Genomic DNA, 24,066 nt, shown 5'->3' with positions numbered 1-24,066 from the left:
ATACATCTTAACTTTTTTCTAAAGAGAATCTGGATATCCTGATTTTGTAAGAAATCTTTATTTTTAAATGTTGGCAACTCATCAATTCATAGTATAACAAATCACTACTGTGGCCAAACAAATCACTACTGTGGGCAAAATTTGTCTTGTGGGTTGCCACTTCTTAACCTCTGATCTGGGACTTGACTTTCTGCAGCATAACCCATGTTCTCTGCCCTCTGGGAGGGAAGATAGTCTGTACCCACATAAAGATTCTAAATCAAGCAATACCTCAAAGCAGTCTAGTCCTGAATGAGGCATATACAGAATAATTGTTAAGGCAGGGAGAAGGGAACTTATGATCTGGGTTTAGAATGTGCAGTTGTGTCGAGGCAGGAATGGACTTGAGGTGGAAGATTAAGAGGATTTGTGTGGTCCTGGTAATAGGAGAAATCTTAGAAAAGCAAAGAATTTTTTTGTGGTACCAGGGAATGAACTCAGGGTCTCACTCATGCTAGGCAAGCTTTCTACCACTAAGTTATATTCCCAGCCCTTGAAGCCAGTCCTCTTTTGGGGTAAATATGAGACCTAATGACTGATAGGATGAAATGTTATTTTATGAAGATTTGGCAAAATTGAGGTCTACAGTATTTACTAGGATTGGGAATATCTTGAGACTGGGAGGTCAGGCTGAGAGGTGGCAGTGGATATGAAAAGACAGGAACAAAAGCTTGTATAGGAGACCAATACTTGCCATGGATAAAGAGAGCCAGTTTTGAAGGTTTGCACCGTACTCACTCCTGTAAAAACTAGGATGTATGAAGATAATACTTTGTAAGGGCTATCTATCCCTCTTTTCATGTTTTAGATTTTTTTTTTTTTTTTTTTTCCTTCCTCAGTGCTGGGGATTGAACCCAGAGCCTTATGCATGTTAGTGAAAACTTGTCACTCTGCCACTGAGCCATATGCCCAGTCTCCATATTTTGGATCCTGTTTCATTCCTCTTAGCTTCAGCACCCTTCTTAATGATGGATCTCATACATATTATGATTTCCCAGCTTACACAAGTAAAACAGAAAGAAAAGGAAAACCTAAAGTAGTTAACTACAACTGCTTATCTCCTTCCTTCCTCCCTCCCTCCCTTTCTCCCTCTCTCCCTCTCTCCCTCTCTTCCTCCCTCCCTCCCAAGACTGGGTATTGAACTCAGAGTGCTCACCGCTGAGTTATATCCCTATCTCTTTTTATTTTGAAATGGGGACTAAGTTACTTGCCCAGGCAGATGTTGAATTTGTGATCCTCCTGCCTCAGCCTTCAAGTAGCTGGGATTATAAGTGTGTGCCACCGTGCTTGACTACTTACCACATTTCTAGCTTCATGTTTTTGGTGATCTCAGTTAATCTCTGATAAATTTCGAGTTTATTTTATACATGGAATTTTCGTATTTACTAAGATTTGGAAACACTGACAAATTGTTTGCTGTTGGGAAAGATGTAGAAGCTTGACACAATTATTCATGATTCAGAATATTTAAAGTGATAAATGGTGTAGAAAGGTGGGATATGTTTATTCTGTATAATCTGAGAGTGATTTTTAGGATTTTCACCAGGGTTTTTTGTTCTGTTTATACATTCTCGTGAAATTTTTCTTGATATACACAGGAAAGTTATTTATTCTTGATTAAAATGCAAAATGTTAGCTGGGTGTGGTGGCACACACCTTAATCCCAGCCATTTGGGAGACGGAGGCAGGAGGATTACAAATTTGAGGCCAACCTTGACTATTTAGTCAAAACCTGTCTCAAAATAAAAAAGGGCTGGGGATGTAGCTCAGTGGTAAAGACCCTGGATTCGGTTTCCAATACTACAAAACAAACAACTGAATTTCTAAAAAATATACAAAGTTGGGTCTGTCAGATATGCAGCAGTAGGGTCAAATGAACTACATCTTAGTCTCATTTAATGAAGAAAGGAGTGTTTGTGTAAGTATGGCCTAACCTAGTTTTTGGAGTTCATTTATTCTGAAAATGAAAAGGATTTTTAGGTGGTTCATTTAATTATAGCTCTGCTTTGGAAATGGGAAGGAAAGAAACATGGTAGAAGTGTTAGCTGTTTGATTTTGTGGAAAGTCAGTAGTCAAAGGGAAATCTCAGATTATTTTTATTCTGTTCTTGAATTTTTTAGGAGAAAAAAACCATATTATATGTTGCTTTTTTTTCCCCTTCAGTACTGGGGATGAAGCTAGGGCTCCGTGCATGCTAGACAAGCACTCTACCACTGTGCTATCCTGTATATAGTGAAATGTGCAGAACCTTGCTCAGCTGCTTTTAATTGTCTACAATGTTGCTGACATTTATCTACTGTCTCCTTTCTCTATTTTTTATTCCTTTATTTAGTTTTGCTGAAATTTAGGGAGGGAACAGATGTGGGGTGAATATGTTCTGCTCTGTTAGGTGATTTTACTGTGTAAATTGATGTATGCCTGCCTGCCTTCTTTCCTTCCTTCCTTTTTTTTTTTTTTTTTTTTTTTTTTGTTGTTGTTGTTTTTTGTTTTTGGTACCAGGGATTGAATTCAGGGGCACTCAACCACTGAGCCACATCCCCAGCCCTTTTTGTATTTTTTCAGAGACAGAGTCTCCTGAGTTGCTTAGGGCCTCGCTAAGTTGCTGAGGCTGGGTTTGAACTCTCATTTTCCTTCTGCCTCAGCCTCCTGAGTGCTGGAATTACAGGTGTACACCATAGCACCCAGCAATGTTTTTATTTCTAAGGGACAGAAAATTATGGCGCTGGCCTAATTCATATTGTTTTTCATGGTTAAAATATATATAATAGCCTGATATAATGGTGCATGCCTGAAATTCTAGCTACTAAGGGAGACTGAGACAGGAGGATGGAAATTTCAAGGCCAGCCAGAGCAACTTAGTGAGACCTTGTCTCCAAAGTTAAAAAAGGAGGAGTAGGGATACAGTTTAGTAGAAGAGCACCGGGTTCAATTCCCAGTATCAAAACATATATACACACACACATGCAAAATGTAAAATTTACTATTTTAACCTTTTTTTTTCCCCCATGCTGCTGGGAATCAATCCCAGGGCCTCGTGCATGCTAAGCATATACTCTACTGTCTACCACTGAGCTACAGTTCCAGTCCTAACCATTTTCATTTTTAAATCTTTTTTTAATTTTTTAATTTTTTTTTTTGATTCTACTAGGCATTGAACTTGGGATGCTTATTAACACTGAGCTACATCCCCAGTTCCCGTTTTTTTTTTTTTTTTTTTTTTTTTTTTAATTAATTAATTTGTTGGTACTGGGGATTGAATCCAGGGGCACTTTACCAATGAGTATATCCTCAGCCCTTTTCATTTTTTATTTTGAAATGGGTGCTCATTAAGTTGCTGAAGGCCTCTGAGACTGGCCTGGAACTTTGACTCCTCCTGCCTCAGCCTCCCCAGTTATGAGCATGGGCCATTGCACCTTGCTGTTCTTTAAATTTTAAGATAGGGTCTTACTCAGTTCCCAAGACTGACCTTGAACTTGTAATTCTCCTGCCTCTACCTCTTGAGTAGTGGGAATACAGGCATATGGCACCATACCTGCACAATTTTTAAGCCTTTTAGTTCAGTGATTGGAAGTATATTTACCCTATGCAAACTTTATTTTTTCATCATCTCAGACTGAAACTCTGTGCCTATTGAATAATCACCCATTTTCCTCCAAGCCTCTGGTGGTAACTACTGTTCTATTTTCTTTCTCCTGAATCAGCTCTTCTAGGTACCCCACATATAAATGGAATCATACAATATTTGTCCTTTTGTGTTGGGCCTTATTTTGCTTTATCTACCTGGCAGTTGATGGACATTTGGGTTATTTCTACCTTTTTTTTGGATACTGGGGATTGAACTCAGGGACACTCAACCACTGAGCCATCACATCCTTAGCCCTTTTTTGTATTTTATTTAGAGACAGGGTCTCACTGAGTTGCGTAGCCCCTCACTGTTGCTGAGGCTGACTTTTACAATTTTTATTTAAAAAATATTTTTAGTTGTCGATGGACACAATATCTTAATTTTATTTTATTTTTATGTGGTGCTGAGAATTGAACCTAGTGCCCCACACATGCTAGGCAAGTGCTCTACCACTGAGCCACAACTCCAGCCCCGCTGAGACTGGCTTTGAACTCTCTATCCTCCTGCCTCAGCCTCCAGGGAGGCTGAGATTATAGGCATTTGCCACTGTGCCTGGCTATTTGTACCTTTTAGCAATTGTGAATAATGGTGCTATGAACATTGGTATACAGACAACTCTTTTAGTTGTCTTCTCCCCCTGCCTTTTTTTTTTTGGCATTGCTGGGAATTGAATCCAGGGCCTCATGCTTGCTAGGCAAGTGTTCTGCCACTGATCTACATCCCCACCCATTTTTATTTTATTTTGAGAAAGGGTCTCATTAAATTGCCTAGGCCAGCCTGGAACTTGCCATCCTCTGTCTCAACCTCCAGAGTAGCTGGGATTCCAGGTGAGTGCCATTGCACCTGGCTTACTTCTTTTGTATATATACCTCAAGTGCTGGATCATACAGTAATTTTTCAATTTTTTGAGAAATCACTAGGATTTTTTCACCAGGGGTGGTACCATTTTACATTTCTATCAGCAGCACACAAGGATTCTACTTTTATTCATTCATGCCATTATTCGTTATTTTCATTTTTATCCCATGATAATAGCTATCCTAGTGGGTATGAAATGCATCTTGTGGTTTTGATTGTCATTTCTCTAATGGTAATAGTGTTGAACATCTTTTCGTGTGTTTGTTGGCCTTTTATTGTTTTTGTAGTACTGAGAACTGAACCTGGTGGCTCAAGTATGCTAGGCAAGTGCTGAACCACTGAGTTGTGTCCCCAGCCATTTTTATTTTATTTTGAGACAGGGTTTTATTAAATTGCCCAGGTTGGCCCCTAACACCTTTCTGGCTTGTCTTCCTAGTTAGATGGGATTATAACTGCATGCTACCTTTGCAATTTAAAAATTTGGGTTATTTTTTGTCTGCTAGTTGTTTTGTAGCTCACTGCCCACTTCCTTTCTGCTTTTGATTCTACTGCTGCTCCTCCTTATCCTTTCCCATTGTTGACAAACCAGCTATAACTGGTATAGGACCTCAGTAAACGTTTGAGGACAAAAAGTTAAAAGTAGTGCTTTCTGAAAAGGTGAAAGTTGTTCAGTAGTAGAACCTTAATTATGATTCTGTCTGGTTTTGAATTTCTTTATTCCCTTTTAAGCATTTACCTAATGGGGTAAACATTTAAACAAGGATTCAGTTGGTAGGCACATAAGTTCCTGTGTCATTTAAAATTAATTTTAGGGAAGAAAAATATGAAAACTTACTAAAAGAAATTTGATTCTTAGAAGACTTACTGTTATTGTTTGAGAAATTTTAAGTTGGTCTGAGGTATTCAAAGAAAGATTTTGCCTTTTGTAACTCCTAATGGAAAGGAAATCTGCTGTAATCATTTTAGTGATTTACTACTTTTAAAAGTTTTATTTTGTGATTCTAGGGAATGAACTTAGGTACTTACACATGCGAGGCAAGTACCATACCTTCAGTGATTTACTTCTTATCTTGATTTTATTAATGACTTAGGTTTTCTTGATACTGTTATTTACCAGGGCTTGTCTTTTTTTTTTTTTTTTTTTTTTTTGGTCAAGTGAAGGGGTAGGAATGAGCCTAATCTCAGTATATATTTTAGTAATTTCGAAAAGGACAAAACTGAATAAGTTAAGGTATAGCAATGCCATAAGTTTTTTTAAAAAATTATTTAAATTTACTAATATACATATATATACAATTTTTTTTGTGTGTGTGGCACTGAGGATCAAACACGGGGCCTTGAGTATGCTAAGCAAATACTCTAGGCTGCATCCCCAGCCGACATAAATATTTGTTAGTTTCTTTCCTTGTTATCTTTTCTGTTTCTTTATGAAACCGTGTTTTTTTTGTTTTGTTTTGTTTTGTTTTGTTTCCTCTTGTATTTCGTATTGGGGATTGAACCCCAGGGTGCTTAACCACTGAGCCACATCCGCAGCCCTTTGTTTTATTTCACTGAGAAGTTTAGAACTTCGCTAAGTTGCTGAGTCTGGTTTCAAAACTCACAATCCTCCTGCCTCAGCCTCCCAAACCACTGGGGTTACTGGTGCGCACTCAGCCCTTTTTATCTTTTATTTTCAGATAGGGCCTTGCTAAGTTGCTGAGGCTGACTTCAAACTCACAGTCCTTCTGCCTCAGCCTCCTGAGTGACTGGGATTACAGCATACACCACCACACCTGTCCAAAACCATGGTTTTTAAATCATAAAATTAACATTGAGCGAGGCTAGAGATCTTAGTTTGGGGCTACATCTTCTTGTTCTGATCTTGGGTAATCCATTTTAGTGGAGTTATCTTTTTAAGTTGTTAGAATTCTTTGCAAATTCTGCAGATAAGCCCTTATCAGATATGTGTTTTGTAAATGTTATCTCCCAGTCTTTTGCTATCTTGCCATTTTCTTAGTGATGTCTTTTTTGTTTTTTTTTTTGTTTTTTTCTTTGCTAGGGATTGAACACAGGGCCTCAGGTTTGCTGGGTATATGCTTTGCTACTGAGCAACATCCCCAACCCTTTTTTGAAATTTTTATTTTGAGACCATGTCTTGCTAGGTGATTTAGATTGGCCTTGAACTTGCAATCATCCTATCTCAGCCTCCTGAATAGATGGAATTGGAGGTGTGCCTAGCTCTGTCTGGCTGTTTTATTTATGGTGTCATACTTAAGAAAGTTCTGCCACCCATTGGGATTTCCATTTGTTTTCCTGTGAGAACAAATAAGATGTGTGTGGCATTTTTCCTTCTTTAGAATTATACACACACACACACACATACACATACACACTTCCTTTTTCTTGGGGAGGGGTACCTACCCAGCCCTTTTTATTTTTTAGGTGTTTTTTTGTTTGTTTTGTTTTCAGTTTTTAATTTTTGGAGGGAGGTATTGGGGACTGAACCCAGGGGTGCTTTACCGCAAAGTTGTATAACTTCAGCCCTTTATTTTTTATTTTTAGACAGGATGTCACTAAGGTGTTTAGGGCTCCTCTCAGTTGCTGAGGCTGGCTTTAACCTTGTGATCCTCCTGTCTCAAATCCTCCTGTTTCAGTCTCCCCCAACTGCTGGGATTACAGGCCTGGGCCATCACACCTGGATTATTTCATAAATCTTAAATTAATGTTTAGAAATGATCTGAGAAAGGCTCACTGGAAGGGTAGGGGATAGTGGATATCAGGGTCTTACATTTTGAGAATTTAAGTGTATTAAAAGATGGTCAGAAATGAGAATTTCTTGAGAGTCAGGAAATTCAACTTTTATATATAATTAGGTTGTATAATTACACACACACTTTATTTGAAGAGGACAATATTTATAGTAGCACAATAGTTAAAATTTTTGAGACCCTCAAATCTTTTAAAAATTTCAGCAGTAAGTAGTCAAAGCCAGAAACAACTTATAATAGTAGTTAATATTAAAACATTTGCCTGGGCCTGGGGTTGTGACTCAGGGTAGAGTGCCTGTCTGGCACCTGAGGCACTGGGTTCAATCCTCAGCACCACATAAAAAATCAAATAAAAGTACTGTGTCCATTTATAACTAAAAATATTATTTAAAAAACAAACAGACAAAACACCATTTGCCAGAAAACTGTTGGGGAGAACAGAGAAGAAACAAAGTACAGAGTTCAAACCAGCAAATTAATGTTAAAAGTTAGATTCTGGTTTCAGTTTTCTTAAACTGTTTTCATTCTAATGAACCTTGAAAGTTGTAGCTTCCTGTTTTTCTCTTTGAATAAAATAGTTGTGTTTTTAGCATGTACTTTAGAATCCGTGCTGATACACTTGGTTGGAAGATGTTGAAGGAGTTCTCAATGATTGGAGATCCATGTGTGACGTTCATAGCCAAGATGTCACTGTTGTGAGGACACTGTTGTCGTGTTAGGGCAACTTTCTCCAGTAAATAGGAAAGCAACTTTTATTGATCATTGGGTTTGAATTTATTCCTACTTCTTTTACTGGTAGAAAGTTGTAGAAGTGTATATTTTCCTTCTACCCATACCTGAAGAACTCTGATTGTTTGCTTGTACCTTCAGTAGCTTCTTTGCTATTATTAGTGGAGAATGGAATCTAAAAATTATTCCTCCCAGCTAATCACTCATGCTGTGGCTCTAGGGAACAGGATGTAGTTTTCAGTCAAGAACCAGGAATAACTCCATGGTTCTACTTCAAAATGAGTTGAAGCTGTTAATCCATTCTCAAAGTACTGGCTAGTGAATGAAGAGATATTTCCTAAAACAGAATCTTTATTTTATTTTATTTTTTTATTAAAACAATGTTTTGATAACTCTTCCACTTGGGTAGTAGTGTGGGAATATGACAGAGTAGCCTTATCTGAGGGAGATTACTCAGTATTTCCTTACTATGTGTGATTCTGTATTTTAGTAAGTTTTTTTTAAAAGTTTGACTTCACTGCCTTTTAGTTCTCTGAGTATCACGCTGTACTTTAGCTCTTTGAAATTTGTACTTTCTGATTCAACAAGAAATTTTTCTTATATATATATATATGTATATATATGTGTATTTATGTATATTAAATATATATTAAAATAATATGTACATATATTTTTGGTACTGGGAATTGAACCCAGAAGTACTTTAGCACTTAGCCACACCTCTAGCCATTTTTATCACTTTAAAAAATTAAAGACAGGGTCTCATTAAGTTGCTTAGGGACTTCTTTAGTTGCTGAGGCTGGTCTTAAACTTAGAATCCTCCTGTCTCAGCCTCCCAAGTTACTAGGATCATAGGCATATACCACTATGCCTGGCTCTTACTGGTTTTATATGTTTTCTGGAATGTCTTTTTGATGGCTTATTTTAAGAACACTTAGACCTATATGAAATTAAGGTTTTTTACAATTTCAAATAGATATGACCTATATAATTATGTTGTACTTATTTTCTGAAAACAAACCATGGAAATTTTATAATATCTTGTTTAATTGTCTATAAGGAGGATATATATTTTAAAATTAGGCTATAAATTGTTTGTTGCTTATGGGTTGTTAGACAATTTGTGAAGTATGTCTCTACCTTTCCACATTTTTTTCTTTCCTTTGCCTTTCAGGAAGACATCGAGGTTAGTTTTTACCTCTGGCAGTGTTTTAGCACCTTTTTTCTACATTAGGCATTCTATTTGTCACATTTTTTTCTAGTGTGTTAAATATTACTCAAAATAAATGTTACAGAAATGTTAAGAATTGACCCTATTTTAGGGTTCTTGGCAACTGACAGTTGCAGGTAGTCGATTATTTTAATATTGTGTTAGGAGAGTCAAACTGACATTTGCATTGGTTTCAGTCATAGTGGTTTACTAGTAAAACTTTAGACTATCCTCGATTGTGAAAGCTTTTTTTTTTTTTTTTTTCTCCCAGTACTAGGAATTGGACCCAGTGGTGCTTAACCACTGAGCCACATTTTAAATTTTGAGACAGTGTCTCACTGAGTTGCTTAGGGCCTTGCTAAGTTGCTGAGGCTGACTTTGAACTGGTGATCCTCCTGCCTCAGCTCCTGAACTGCTGGGGTTACAGGCATGTGTCACTGTACCTGGAAGGCCTGGCTTTTGATTGTGAAAGCTTTTAACAGAATCATATGTAAAAAGTCATTTTCCCCTATAGGAAATTCATGCAGAGTTATCTAACTTTGTGTCTTATAAATTTTAAAACTGTGAGATGGAGATCTAATTGAAATTGAAATTGAAATTTTAAAATTCAAGAAAGAGCAGGTAGAATAAGGAAGATAGATTATAAAATTAACAGAACCTTGGAAACAACAGGTTAATCTAGCAGAGTTAGAGAGGAAGAATGATCTTGAAAGATCTTAAGATACATGGGAGATTTAAGGCTTTTTTTTTTTTTTTTTTTTGGTCATTTTATAGTTGTATTGTAGAAACTAGCTGCTAGGCAAGCACTCTACCACTGAGCAATATCCCCAGCCCTGGTAACCTTCTTAAAATGTTTTAAGTATTACTTAAAAATAAACTTATATTGTAGTAAAGTTGACCTTTTTTTTTTTTAATGTGTAGTTGTATGAATTTAACACATGGATAGATTCTTGTGACTAACACCACAAACAGCAAATAATTGGACAGTTCTATTATACCCAAGCCTCCCTTGTATTGACTTTTTATAGTCTCATTCACTCTTTACTCCTGCCCCTCCCTCAGGATTGAACCCTTTATTTTTTATTTTTTATTTTGAGACAGGGTCTTGCTTAGGGCCTCACTTAGTTGCTGGTGATACTTGGCGATACTCCTGCTTCAGCTTCCCAAGATGCTGGGATTACAGGCATGCACCACCACACCTGACTCCAGTCTCTACTCCTAATAAATCAGTCACCAATTTGTTATGGTGGTGGCTGATTATTAAGAGTAGAGGATGGTTTTCTTTTTTCCTTTTTTTCCCCATGATTGTCTCATAAATGGAATGATACATATGTAACCTTTTTCTTCTTTTTTTCCTCTTTTTCTCTTCCGTACTGGGGATTGTACCTAGGGCCTTGTGCTTGCTAGGCAATTACTTTGCCACTGGCACAATCCTGTAGCCTTCATATGTAACTTTTTTTTGGCAGTGGATGTACCAGGGATTGAATTCAAGGGACACTTGACCACTGAACCACATCCCAGCCCTATTTGTATTTTATTTAGAGGCAGGGTCTCACTGAGTTGCTTAGCGTTTTGCTTTTGCTGAGGCTGACTTTGAACTCGTGATCTTCCTGTTTTAGCCTCGGTGCTGCTGGGATTATGGGCGTGGGCCACTGCACCTAGCCATGTGTAACCTTTTGAAACTGAGTTGTTCACTGGGCATGATATCTTTGAGATTCATGTAAGTTTTTGCAGGTATCAGTAATTTGTTTCTTTTTATTACTGAGTATAATTCCAATATATGGATACATCAAAGTTTATTCACCTATTGAAGGACATTGGATTATTTTGCATTTTTGGTCATTATTAATAGAGCTTCTATAAACACTACTGTATAGATTTTCTTTGGATTTATGTTTTTATTTCTTTAGTCAGGGTTTCTCAATCTTGGCACTGTTTGCTCTTTTAAATTGGATAATTTTTGTTGTGGGGGTTTGTCTTACGCATTGTAGTATGTTTGCCAGCATTCCTGGCTTCTAGATGCTAGTAGTACCTTCCCTCTCCCAATTGTAACAAAAAGAGTGTCTCTAGATATAGCCAATCTCCTTGGGGTCAAAATATCCTCTGATCGAGAACTACTACTGTTCCAGAGACATGATTGCTGGATAAGCATGTTGAATTTTATAAAAAATAGTCAAGGGCTGGGATTGTGGCTCAGTGGTAGAGCACTCACCTAGCATGTGTGAAGCCCTGGGTTCAGTCCTCAGCACCACATTAAAAAAATAAAAATAAAGGTATTCTGTCCACCTACAAGTAAAACAAAAATATTTAAAAAAAAATAGTCAAAATGTTTCCTAGAATGACTTTACCATTGTGCATTCCAGTCAGCAATAAAGGAGGATACTCTTCTTTGTCAGCTCTTGGTATGTTACCAGTATTTTCTTATTGTAACCAATAGGAATGTTGGAATATCTCAGGGTCGTGGGATATACTTTTTTTTTTTTTTGGTACCAGGAATTGAACCTAGAGGGGCTTAACCACTGAGCCAGGGTGTTCCTAAGTTGCTTAGGGGTTCATAAATTGCTGAGGTTGACTTCAAACTTCAATCTTCCTGCCTCAGCCTCCAAAGTTGCTGGGATTATAGACGTCTGTCCTGGCGCCCACCTGTTGTTAACTTTTTGAAGAGTCCTGCTGATTGTCGTAAAAGTACTTTGTATTGTGAATGTAATTATTACTTCATTATTAGATTCAAGTTAAATATTTGCGGGGGGGAAGAGCAAGGATATTATGTGGTTCAGAAATTTGGGAGCAGCTTGGTTCACTGTTTCTACCTTAGGGTTTCTCTTGCATTTGCAACCTTGCACTGATGATCTATAGTTTTGATTGAAACTGGAGGATCTTCTTCCAAGTTTGCTCACTCATTCCTCACAAATTGGTGCTGGTTCTTGGTGGAAGGCTTTGGTTCCTCTTCACTTAGTATTGTTTCAGTGTCTTCATTGTTTGTTGACTGACTTCTCCCAGAGCCAGCAGTTTCAGAAATCAAGGCAAAAAATTGTAATGCTGGGCATGGTCCTTGTCTGTGATTTCAGCTACTTGGGATCCTTAAACAGGAGGATCATGACTTTGAGGCCAATCTGGAAAACATGAGAGATATTGACTCAAAACAAACAAAAACGTAGTCTTTTGTGACTTAGTTTTAGTAGTACACTGTGACTTTTACCATATTCTGATGGTCAGAGAGGGCAGTCTTGTTCCACTATGAGAGGGGATTTACACAGGTGTTTGAATAGCATGAGGTGAAGAATATTGAGGACTATCTTGGAAACTAGCTACCATAGCTTCTAAACATTACTCTCCAAGGATTCATCTTCCGTGTATATTTTCTTTCCCTTGTGGTATTAGGGATTAAACTCTGGGTATTCTACCGGTGAGCCACATCCCCATTCCTTTTATTTTGAAACAGGATCTTGATAAGTTATTGAGGCTGACCTTGAATTTGCCTTCTTTCAGCCTCAGCCTCCCAAGTCACTGGGGTTACAGGCATGGGCCACCACACCTGGCCCTTTTCATTTTTTATTTTGAAACAGGATCTTACTAAGTTGCTAAGACTAGGCTTAAACTTGTGATCTTCCTGTCTCAGCCTCCTGAGTAGCTGGGATTCTAGGTATATACTGCCATACATATATATATATATATATATATATATATATATATTTTTTTTTTTTTTTTTTTTTTTTAATGGCACAGATTTTCTTATTTTTTAAGGAAAATGAAAATAAGAAACATCTTTTCCTCTCTGAACACAGTGCTATTTTCCAAAGTGTTTATGGCTGGTGTCTGAGCTGCCAATTCCTCTGCCATGCCCTGGTCCCTCCAGGAAGTAGGAAGCACACATAGATTCTTGAAAGTTTTTCTACTTCATTTTTTCCTGATATTGGTCAGTTTTCTACATTATTATTTGTTATGTAGATAGAGTCTCTTAGTTTTCTGGTAAGACATTCACACTGCCTGTGAATTACACTTTTTTTTTTTAATTTGTAACTAATGACAACTGGGGCTTAGTGCTCAATCAATTGAATTTATGATTAATATGTTTTGTTACATTATTTTTTCTTTGTTTCCTGTCTGTTCACAAACTTGAGTCAATCTTCTATTCTCTTCCTATTATATTTTTCACTTTGAAGTGCTTCTTTTTTGTGGCATCTTTTCTGAATTTCCCTTCACCACAAAGTCAAAATTGGTTATTATGACCTGTTTCCTTTTTTTTTTTTTCCTTTCTCTTTTTTGTATCAGGGATTGAACAAAGGGATACTCAACCACTAAGCAACATTCCAAGCCCATTTTACATTTTATTTTGAGGCAGAGTCTTGCATAGGGCCTCTCTAAATTGCTGAGACTGACTTTGAACCTGGACTCTTTCTGCCTCAGCCTCCCACACCCTGGGATTACAGGCATGTACCACTGCATCTGTTTCTTTAAAGTATGTTACTTGTACATACAGATGCCAGTTATAATTATTTGTTATTTTATATTCTGGAAGGCCAAAAGCCTTCTTATCTTTCTGAATTTATATTATTTACTACTGTGATGAGGATGAATGTGAAACTTCATGCAGTGTGTATTCATTGGTTGCTTTTATATTGTCACTATAGACAAAACGAATTGTAATTTCATCCCAGGCGTGGTGGTGGTACATTCCTGTAATCCCAGCGATTCAGGAGGCTGAGCCACAGTCTCAGCAACTTAGTGAGACCATGTCTCAAAATAAAAAAATAAAAAGGACTGGGGATATAGCTCAACAGTGAAATGCCCCTGGGTTCAGTCCCCAGTACCAAAAAAAACAAGAAAAAGAAAAAAAAATTGTAACTTCAGTTATTCATAAATAGAAACTCTTATATAGGTGCTTCCATTTATTTGGTGAGTTGTAAGTAATTTAGATCATAATGGGTAGTTTTAAGCCTTTTAATGTTCCAAAAGAAAGATATACTAACTTTGAAAGTTCTTTTTAGGTATTAGAGAAAAATTCACCTTGAGTATCTCCCTCCTCTTCCTCTTTTTCCTCTTTCTCTCCTCTTCCTCCTCTCTTCTTCCTCTTCTTCCTCTTTGCTTGGGATTGAACTGAGGGCCTTATGTATGCTAGGCAAGCACTCTACCACTGAGCCCATGTAATCTTTTCATGTTCATTTATTTAGTGATTTAAATATTTGAGGGCTTACTCTTATGCAATTCAGGCATTGTGTTAGGTTCTAGCAATATAAAGATGAATGGTTCCTGACCTCAAGAAGACAGTTTGAAAGGGAAGACAATTTTGTAAACAGATAATAGGAGACATCTGTTTAACACTAGACTTAAGAGTGCCTTTTGCATTTTATGGTATTATCCCAGTCTTTAAAACAATAAAACTACAATTAAATATTCTCATTTTTTAATTTGTTCTTTTTACTTATATATGACAGTAGACTGTATTTTGACATTTCATACATACATGGAGTATAACTTCCCATTCTTATGGTTGTACATGATGTGGAGTTACACTGGTCGTGGATTACTATATGAACATAGGAACGTTATGTCTGATTCATTCTGCTGTCTTTCCCGTCCTGATTCCCCCTCTGTCCCCTCACTCCCCCCTGTCCCATCCAGTGACTCTCTGCTCCTCCACCCCTTCCACCAACCTATTGTGAGTCAGCATCTGCTTATCAGAGAGAGCATTTGGCCTTTGTTTTGGGGGCATTGACTTACTTCACTTAGTATAATAGTATTCATTTCCATCCATTTACCAGCAAATGCCATAATTTCATTCTTCTTTATGGCTGAATAATATTCCATTATGTTTATGTACCACATTTTTTTTTATCCATTCATCTGTTTAAGGGTACCTAGGTTGGTTCCATAGCTTAACTATTGTGAATTGAGCTCCTGTGAACATTGATGTTAAATATGCCCATTTTATTGATGAAGAAAATACGGCTCAGAGAAGTTTTAGTAATTTATTGAAGTTCACAGAGCAACAGTGCTGGAATGTGAACCTAGATCTGTCTGATTCTAAAGCCTGTGTACTTATAATATATCCTGTAGTATATAAGGAAGAAATTTGATAACAAGAAGAAATTGATTATTTTTGCTTTGGAGTTTAGGGAAGGATAATTAGATAAGATGCTTAAGCAGAGTGAAGGATAAAGAAGACAGATGAATGGGAACCTGGGGAAGAAGCCAATTTTTGAATAGAAGGAATAAGATAAGCAAACCATAGAAGCATTAAACAGATGGCATGTTGGTGTACTATGAGTAATTCTTTGTACTTGAAACATGGGGGTATGTATGGGAGAATGGCAGGTTAAATTAGAGAAGTGGGTAAGCCAAGATCATGGAGAATCTTCAGAGGTTTTAGGAACTCGTTTAAACAATTCCTTTTATCAGCTAAGCATGGTGATGCATGCTTATATTCCCAGTGACTTGGGAGGCTGAGACAGGATGGCAGACTTGAAGCCAACCTCAACAACACAGTGAGACCCTGCCTTAAAATTACAAAAAAGGACTGGCTATGTATGTAGCTCAGGGAATAGAGCACCTGTAACACCTCTTCCCTGCACCCCCCCAAAATTATCCTTTGGTAATACTGTAGTAGACATGTGGACATGAGGCAAGGAGGAATGTTGAACTTACTATGATAGTCCAAGGAGAGCCAAATAAAGGAAGGTAGTATAGGGGTAAAGATGAAAAAAAATTTTTATTACAAGATTTTTCCACCTACACCCATCTGTTTTATTCTGATGTCTCAAGGAATTTTGTCTCTTCATATTTCCTAGTTTTCAGCAGTGGAAGTGCTGTAGGGTGTTCTTAAATAGTTCCTGTTTTTCTACTGTGATACCTGAAAGCAGGGGTTACCAGACTATGGTCTAGTAACCAAATCTGGCTTTCTGCTTTTGTTTTTATTTATAAGTAAAGTTTTATGGGCGCATAATTCCTTTTATTTGTATTATGTATTGCTGCTTTCATACTACAGTGGCAGGATGAATGGTTGTGACAGAGATATCATAGAGCCCTCAAAGCCTTAAATTCTTACTCTGCTAACCTTTTACAGAAAATCTTTGCAGATTCCTATTTCAGAGCCTCAGACTGGAGATTATATGATCTAGTTACTACAGTGAATATGGTGGTACTTACTTAATATTGTTTGTTGGTCATTGTTAATGAGGTGACATTGACTATATCAGTCTTTCAGAATCTACGCATAATATATTTGGAAGTTATATGCATTAGACTATCCTATATTGCAGTTTCTTAGGTAATGGGAATTTAAATATAAAATATGAAAATAAGAAATAGGAAACTCAACTGTGCATTTAGGTGTCAGGAAAAGCAACATGTTACCCTTTCACAGAGCTAAAACAGTTTAAAGTTGGATTATTTAAGATTACATTATAACTCTGGCAGCCAAGTTTCTTTGTTAGGTGCAGTAGCTGATATCAATTGATCCCTATTCCAGTGCTTGTACAATCAAATCTATATACAGTGCTAGCAATTTCAGGCTACTTAAGAGCAGTCCAAGTTGGTGTAACCTATCTCCATAGTATAGGCTACTCCTGTTGGAGAAGAGTTTTCATTACCAGTTCCTTTTCTTGTCTTTCAGTGTCCTTTTTAGTGGCATCCTGTTTTTGTTTCATGGATGTGATTGATATCTTTTTATTTCTCTGAGGATATTAATGTAGGTTTTGTTTTTAAAATTTTTTTTTCATTGTCCTCACTTTTCACAATAGACACTTCACCTTGCCTGCTAATAGAATGTGTGTGGTCAGGAGAGGGCTTGGTAACTGAGAACCTTACTGTAAGATTATCTGGTATCTGGTTTGGGAAACTTTAATGAGCAGATTTGTCCTTACTCCTGCGTTGTTAAGTCCTGGCTACAGTAGACTGGAAGCCAATCTGGAAGAGAACTGGGTGAGTTTAGTCGTTCGGTTTGTGTATGTTCCCTTAAATTCCCCCATTTCTGATACTATTCTTTGAACTGTGCTTGGTGTTACCTCTTGAAGCTTTATTTTATCCTTCCTAGAAGAAAAAACCTGAGTCTTCTAGTGTGAAAATAGGGAATTTAAGGATTAAAAAGCTTGATAACAGTTTTCAACCAATCTTGTTTTTATTTTGTACTTGGGATTGAACCCAGGGGTGCTTAACTACTGAGCTACATCCCTATCCCTTTTTATTTTGAGACAGGGTCTTGCTAAGTTGCTTACAGCCTCGCTAAATTGCTGAAGCTGACCTCTAACTTGATTTCTCCCAGGTTGCTGGGATGACAGGTGTGCACCCATGCCTGGCTCCAGTCCTGCTTATTTGTCCCAACTTTACTCTCTACTTTCAGAATTCCCTGGCACCTCCTTTTGAGTGATGATGCTGCAATGAATGTAAGTTATCTTGGTTTTATTACCAGGAGAGGAGTCAGCTTTCTTAGGCTTGCTGTCATTTAGCATTGGTCCATCTGCTTTCTAGTTTTCAGAAGTTTGCGTACTGTTGTTTCTACTTCTGTTTTTACTTTTCTTTCTTTCTTTTTCTTTTTTTGAAAATTAACTTATTTTTTAGAATAGTTTAAGGTTTACAGAAAAATTGAGCAGAAAATGTAGAGGCCCATGTTCCTGTCTTAGCCTCCTTTATAGTGGTTATACTTTTTTCCCCTCTTCCCTCCGTACTTGTTTGGAATTTGTACACCTTTTATTTCCTCATTGCTTGCTCTTGAAATTTTAACTTGCAGATGAACTTTACAAAAGTTAATCATTGTCATTGCTTTGCCCTGAGGAATATATGAATCTTGGAACAATTAACTCCAGTCACTCCTGTTTCTACTCTTGTTAAATAAAATTATAGGAGGCTATTATTTTGGACTAAGCTCCTGCACTAAGCCCCAACAGACCAGCACAGATCAAAATGGAATCACTCATCCTAAGTTCCATGTTGTCACCAAACTGAGTTATCTTTGGCTAAGTTGTTATCTGACATGAGAAATCAAGACAGAGTTAATGTCCACGTTCCTGTGTAAATTAACAAATACCTGAAATACATCAGTTTGTAAAGAGAAAAGATTTATTTTGGTTCTTAGATTTGGAAGTTTCAGTTCATGATCAGGCGTACCCATTGCTTTTAGCCCTTTGATGGGGGGGGATAGTGCATCATGGGGGGAGTGTACTGTGTAGCAAAACCCTTTGCCTGTGTCTCATGGCTTGGCCACAGAAGAGAAAAAGAGGAAGAGACTGAGGTCCCATAATCCCCTAGGTTCTACCTGTTAAGAATTTTTACCCCTCTCAGTTTGGTCAACCTGGGGACAAAGCCTCTAATACATGGGCCTTTGGGGGATGTTTAAGATCCAAACTAGCTGGGACTGTAGCTCAGTGGCAGAGAATTTGCCTAGCACATGTGAGACGCTGGGTTCGATCTCTAGTACTACATAAAAATGAACAAATAAAGGCATTCTGTCCATATACAACTATTAAAAAAAAAAAATCCAAACTATAGCATTTCCCAAACAGACCAGAATCTTTAATCCTTCCAAAAACTTAACCTGATGGTAACCAATCAGTTATATTTCTATTGTTTTGTCTCCTTATCCTTGCCTTAACAAGGAATAAAGTAACTTCAGAATAACCACTCCGCTTTTTGTTCTTTGGTTTTGTTTTATTCAGCCCTTTTCTACCTTTAAAAACAACCTCTTGGACTGGGGTTGTGACTCAGTGGTAGAGTGCTTGCCTAGCAAATGTGAGGCTCTGGACTGATCCTCATCACCACAAAAAATAAATAAAATAAAATAAAGGTATTGTGTTCTTCTACAATGAAAAATATTTAAAAAACAGACAAACAGCTCTTTGGAATACTTATTCTATCCTGTGGAATGAAGTGTTGCCCAATGCAAATAAGGCCAAATGAGACCTTTGAAACTAAGTTTTTTGTAATTTTGTTCTTTGACATTTAATGGTGTTTTTCAATACTTTAGCTTTTTACATTGTTTTTTTCCCCTAAATTAGACATTGTTGTGTGTATTTTGAATTTACCTAATGCTTACTGGTTTTTTTTTTAGTCATTATTGCATCTTGAGGTACAGAACTTCTGAGGATCAGTCTACTTTTTTTTTTTTTTTAGTGGTACTGATAAGTACTGTACCACTGAGTTGCATCCTCAGCCTGCCTTACTCTTAAAGTATATTATTTAGAAATTCTTCTAGTGAAAGTCCATTGTTGATAAATTGTTTTAGCTTAGAAAAAGGTTTTTTCACTAATTATTTTCATTTTCAGTAGCATTGTTGAGATATAGTTCACATGTCATGTCATGTAACCCATTAAGAAAATGTACAGTTTAATGACTTTTAGTACTTTTAGTATATTCAATTTTGTATTCATCACAATTTTGAAACATTATCTCCCTCATCCCCTGAAGAAACCCCTGTGTCTCTTATCTCCTTGGTTCAAGGCAGCCAATAATTTTAATATTATTTTTATAGATTTATTTGTTCTGGATATCTCATATAAATGGAATTATACAATATATGGTCCTTTTGACTACTTTTTCATTTAGCATAGTATTTTCAGGATGAAGCATTTGTTAGTGCTTTTACTTCATAATATTCCATTTTGTGAGTATCCTTTATCTCATTTATCTATTCATTAGTTAATGGACATTTGGGTTGTTTCCACTTTTTGGTGGTTATGAATAAGGCAGTGAGTATTGTGTACAACTTTTTGTGAGGATGTATATTTTCAGTTCTATGAGTTGAATTGCTGAATCATTAGGTAATTCTGTTTTGTGAGGAACTGGCAAACTGTTTTCCATAGTGGCTTCATCATTTTCTGTTCCCCAGAGTTTCTCCATATCCTTGACACACTTGTTATATGTCATTTTTATTATCGCCACACTAGTGGGTATACTGTGATATTTCATTGTGGTTTGATTTGCAAGTCCCCAGTCGTAATGATGTTGAACATCTTTTTGTGTGCTTATTGGCCATTTGTGTGTCTTTAGAGAAATATTTGTTCAGGTTTTCTATTTTTTAATTGAGTCATCTGTCTTTCTGTGTTGAGTTGTAATAATTTCTTGTATATTGTAGATCTTGTTATCAGATATATGATTTACAAAAATTTTCTCCCATTTTGTGGGTTGTTTTCGCTTTCTTACTGGTGTTTTTGAAGCACAAAAGTTGAACTTTTGAGTATGTCCAGTTTATCTGTATTTTTCTTTTGTTGCTTGTGCTTTGGTGTTAAATCTAACAGTGCCTAATGCATGGTCACATAAAATTGCACCTATTTTCTTCTAAGAATTTCATAGCGATAACTCTTATATTACAATCTGTGATCTATGATAACCACAGCTGTGAGGTAAGGACTCAAATTCATTCTTTTGCCTGTGAATATCCAGTTGTCCCAAAACCATTTGTTGAATATTTTAATTGTTTTGGGACCTTTGTTAAAAAAAAAAAAAAAATCAGGTGCTTGAGTTTATTTCTATACTCAGTTCTATTACCTGATCTGTGTTTATGCTTATATGCCCTTACCACACTGTCTTTTGTTTTGCTTAAATTTTTTTTTTTTTTTTTTTTTTTTTGTGGTTGCAGATGAACAGCACACCTTTATTTTATTTGCTTATTTTGGTATGCAGTGCTAAGGGTCAAACCCAGTGCCTCACACATGCTAGTAGGCAAGCGCTCTACCACTGAGCCACACAATCCCACCCCTTCCCTTTTAATATTTTTGGAAGCTGTGTGAGTCCTTCAGCTTTTTCATTTTCAATGATCCTTTGCAGCATTTCCATCAACTTGTGAATTTTTGTAAAAAAGGAAGATAGCAAAATCCCTCCTCCCCATGCTGGGTATTGAACCCAGGTCCTCATGCATATACATGCTAGGCAAGTACTGCACTACTGAACTAATTTCTGACCCAACCAGGATTTTTTAAATAGCGATTGCATGTAATATATAGATAAGTTGGAGACTGTTTCTATTTTAACAATATTAAACCATCCAGTTTATGAACATGGAATGTCTTTTGATTCATTTAGAACAAATGATGTTCCTGTTACCCAGGAAATTACAAGGTATATAGGAGCTCTGTACCAGATGCTCTTGTCACACTTAATTTTTAACACTTATTTAAAAAAAATTTCTTAAGTATTTTATTCATTCTGATGCAGTTGTAAATGAAATTATTTCCTTAATTTCATATTTTGCATTGCTATTATATAGGAAGAGTTTTTTTTGTATATTAATTTTGTATTTCTCAACCTTAATGAATTTAATAGTTTTTAAGTGGATTATTTAGGATTTTCCATATGTAAGATCTTGCCATCTGCAAATAAAGGTAATTTTACTTCCTCTTCTTCAGTCTGTATGTCTTTTATTTTCATTTTCTTGTCTGATTGCCTGGCTAGCATCTCTATTAAATGCTGGATGAAAAGTGGTTATAGCACTTATCTTTGTTTTCTTTGTAGGGCTGGGGATATAGCTCAGTTGGTAGAGTGTTTGCCTCGCAAGCATAAGGCCCTGGGTTCAATCCCCAGTACTGCAAAAAAAAAAAAAAAAAAAAAAAATTGTTTTCTTTGTGATCTTTGGGAGAAGGAAACCATTTAGTCCTTCATTGTAAGTCAGCTGTGGGTTTTTCAGATACCCTTTGTTAGGTGGAGTAAAGTTATTTTCTCCTTCTTGTTGTTTTTGGTACCGTGGATTGAACCCAGGGGCATTTAACTTCTAAACCACATCCCCAGCCCTTTTTAAAATTTTATTTAGCGACAGGGTCTTGCTGAGTTGCTTAGGGCCTCGCTAGGTTACTGAGGCTGGCTTTGAACTCTCAATCCTCCTGCCTCAGCCTCCCGAGCTGCTGGGATTACAGGCTTGCAGTGCTGCCCAGCAGTTGAGTGTTTTTAATCATAAAAGGTATTGAATTTTGTTAAATACTTTTTTGCCTCTATTGAAATAATCACATTTTGTTCTTTATTGATATGTTAATTAAAAATTGGATTTTAATCAATTGTGCATTCTTGTTATAAATCTCAATTGGTCATGGTGTTTAACCCTGTTAATATGTTGATGGATTTAATTTGTTAGTATTTTTTTTTGAGGATTTTGCCTCTGTATTCATAAGTCTCACTTTGGCATCAGGGTCAGACTAGCCTCCTAGAATGAGCTAGAAAGTATTTTGTGTTTGGGGAAGAGTTTTTAATTGATCCTAATTCTCTAAATGTTTAGTAGAATCCACCTATGAAGTCATCTGGCCCTAGGTTTTTGTTTTGGGGAATGTTTTTCATTATTTAATTCAACTCTTGTTATAGGTCTATTCAGAATTTCCCTTCCTTCTTTCCTATAATGTAAAATTTGCCATTTTTACCATTTGTAACTGTATAATTCAGTGACAATAATTGCATTCAGTTGTTATGCAACTAGCACTACTAATTTAAAAACTTTTAAATCACCACAAACAGAAAAACTGTATCCATTAAGCAATGACCCCCTTTCCTCTTTTCCTCCAGTTTGATTGCCTCTCATCTACAAACAGTTTCTATGAATTTGCTTATTTTAGATATTTCAAAATAAGTGGAATGATGTGTTCTTTTGTGTTTGGCTTGTTTTACTTAGGAGATCCAACCCAGGGCTTCATGCATGCTCTACCCCTGAGCTGCACCCCCAAGCCATTCTTTTTTAAATTATAATTAATCCACTGTATGAATATTCCACATTTTGTTCATCCATTTGCATGGCGATGGACTCTTGTGTTGCTCCTACTTTTGGCTGTTGTAAATAATTCTTCTATAAATATTGATGTACAACAATCTTTGAGTCATATCTTTTGGGTATATACTGAATCCAATGTCTGATAATTTATTTTGCTTTTTGGCTATGAATGGGGTATACTTTCTTATTTCTTGACCCGCTATTTATTTATATATTTATTTAGCACCTGGAATTGAACCCAAAGGCACTTTACCACTGAGGTACTTCCCCAGCCCTTTTTATTTATTTATTTCGAGATAGGGTCTTGCGAAGTTGGTGAGGCTGGTCTCCAACTTGTAATTCTCCTGCCTCAACTTCCTTAGTTGCTGGGATTGCAGGCATATGCCACCATGCCTGGCTTACCTCATTTTTTGTTTGTTAAGTTGGACATTTAAAACTTTTTGGAGGTGGGTGTGATGGCATACTTTTGTAATCCTCGCTACTTGGGGTGATGATCCAGGAGGATTCCAAGTTCACACCAGCCTGAATAGTTCAATGAGCCCTTGTCTCAGAATAAAATGAAAGGACCGGAGATGTTGCTTAGTGGTAGAGTGCTTGCCTAGCATGTGGAAGATCCTGGGTTCAATCCCTAGTACTGCAAGCAAAACCAGACAATATAAGAGCTACCATCTTTTTTAAAAATATTTTTTTAGATGTTGGTAGACCATTATTTTATTCATTTATTTATATGAGGTGCTGAGAATTGAACCTAGTACCTCACACATGCTAGGCAAGCGCTTAACCACTGAGCTGCAACCCAGCCCCAAGAGCTACTATCTTTTTTTTTATTTTATTAAAATATTTTTTATTCTTATGGACACATTTTGATTCGTTGTACACAAATGGGGTACAACTTTTCATTTCTATGGTTCTACACAATGTGTATTCACGCCATTCATGTAATCATACTTATATATAGGGTAATACTGTCTGTTCATTCTACTATTTTTCCATCCCCACCCTCTCCCACTCCTTTTAAGAGCTACCATCTTAACAAAAATTTAAGTATAAAATTAACTATGAGTATAGTGTTGTACAGCAGATCTCTAGAACTTATCCAGGTTGCAGAACTGAACTTTCATGTCTGCTAAATAGTGACTCCCTATTTCACCCTTATGATAGTGTGATTTATGGTAAGAAA

At 36.6% G+C, this 24,066-nt stretch overlaps 1 protein-coding gene and 1 non-coding gene across 2 annotated transcripts in view; both read left to right on the top strand.

Moving 5' to 3' along the window:
- The window catches only part of Itch (itchy E3 ubiquitin protein ligase), a 124,621-nt gene that overhangs the window by 9,623 nt on the left and 90,932 nt on the right, over nucleotides 1–24,066 (top strand).
- Nucleotides 21,653–21,726, top strand: Trnaa-cgc (transfer RNA alanine (anticodon CGC)). Its single transcript has one exon. It is a non-coding gene; the product is annotated as a tRNA-Ala (tRNA).

Source organism: Sciurus carolinensis, chromosome 2, assembly GCF_902686445.1.
Source record: "Sciurus carolinensis chromosome 2, mSciCar1.2, whole genome shotgun sequence".
NCBI classification, from domain to species: Eukaryota; Metazoa; Chordata; class Mammalia; order Rodentia; family Sciuridae; genus Sciurus; species Sciurus carolinensis.
The sequence above is the reverse complement of the archived record's forward strand: the minus strand, read 5'-3'. Positions and strand labels throughout refer to the sequence as shown.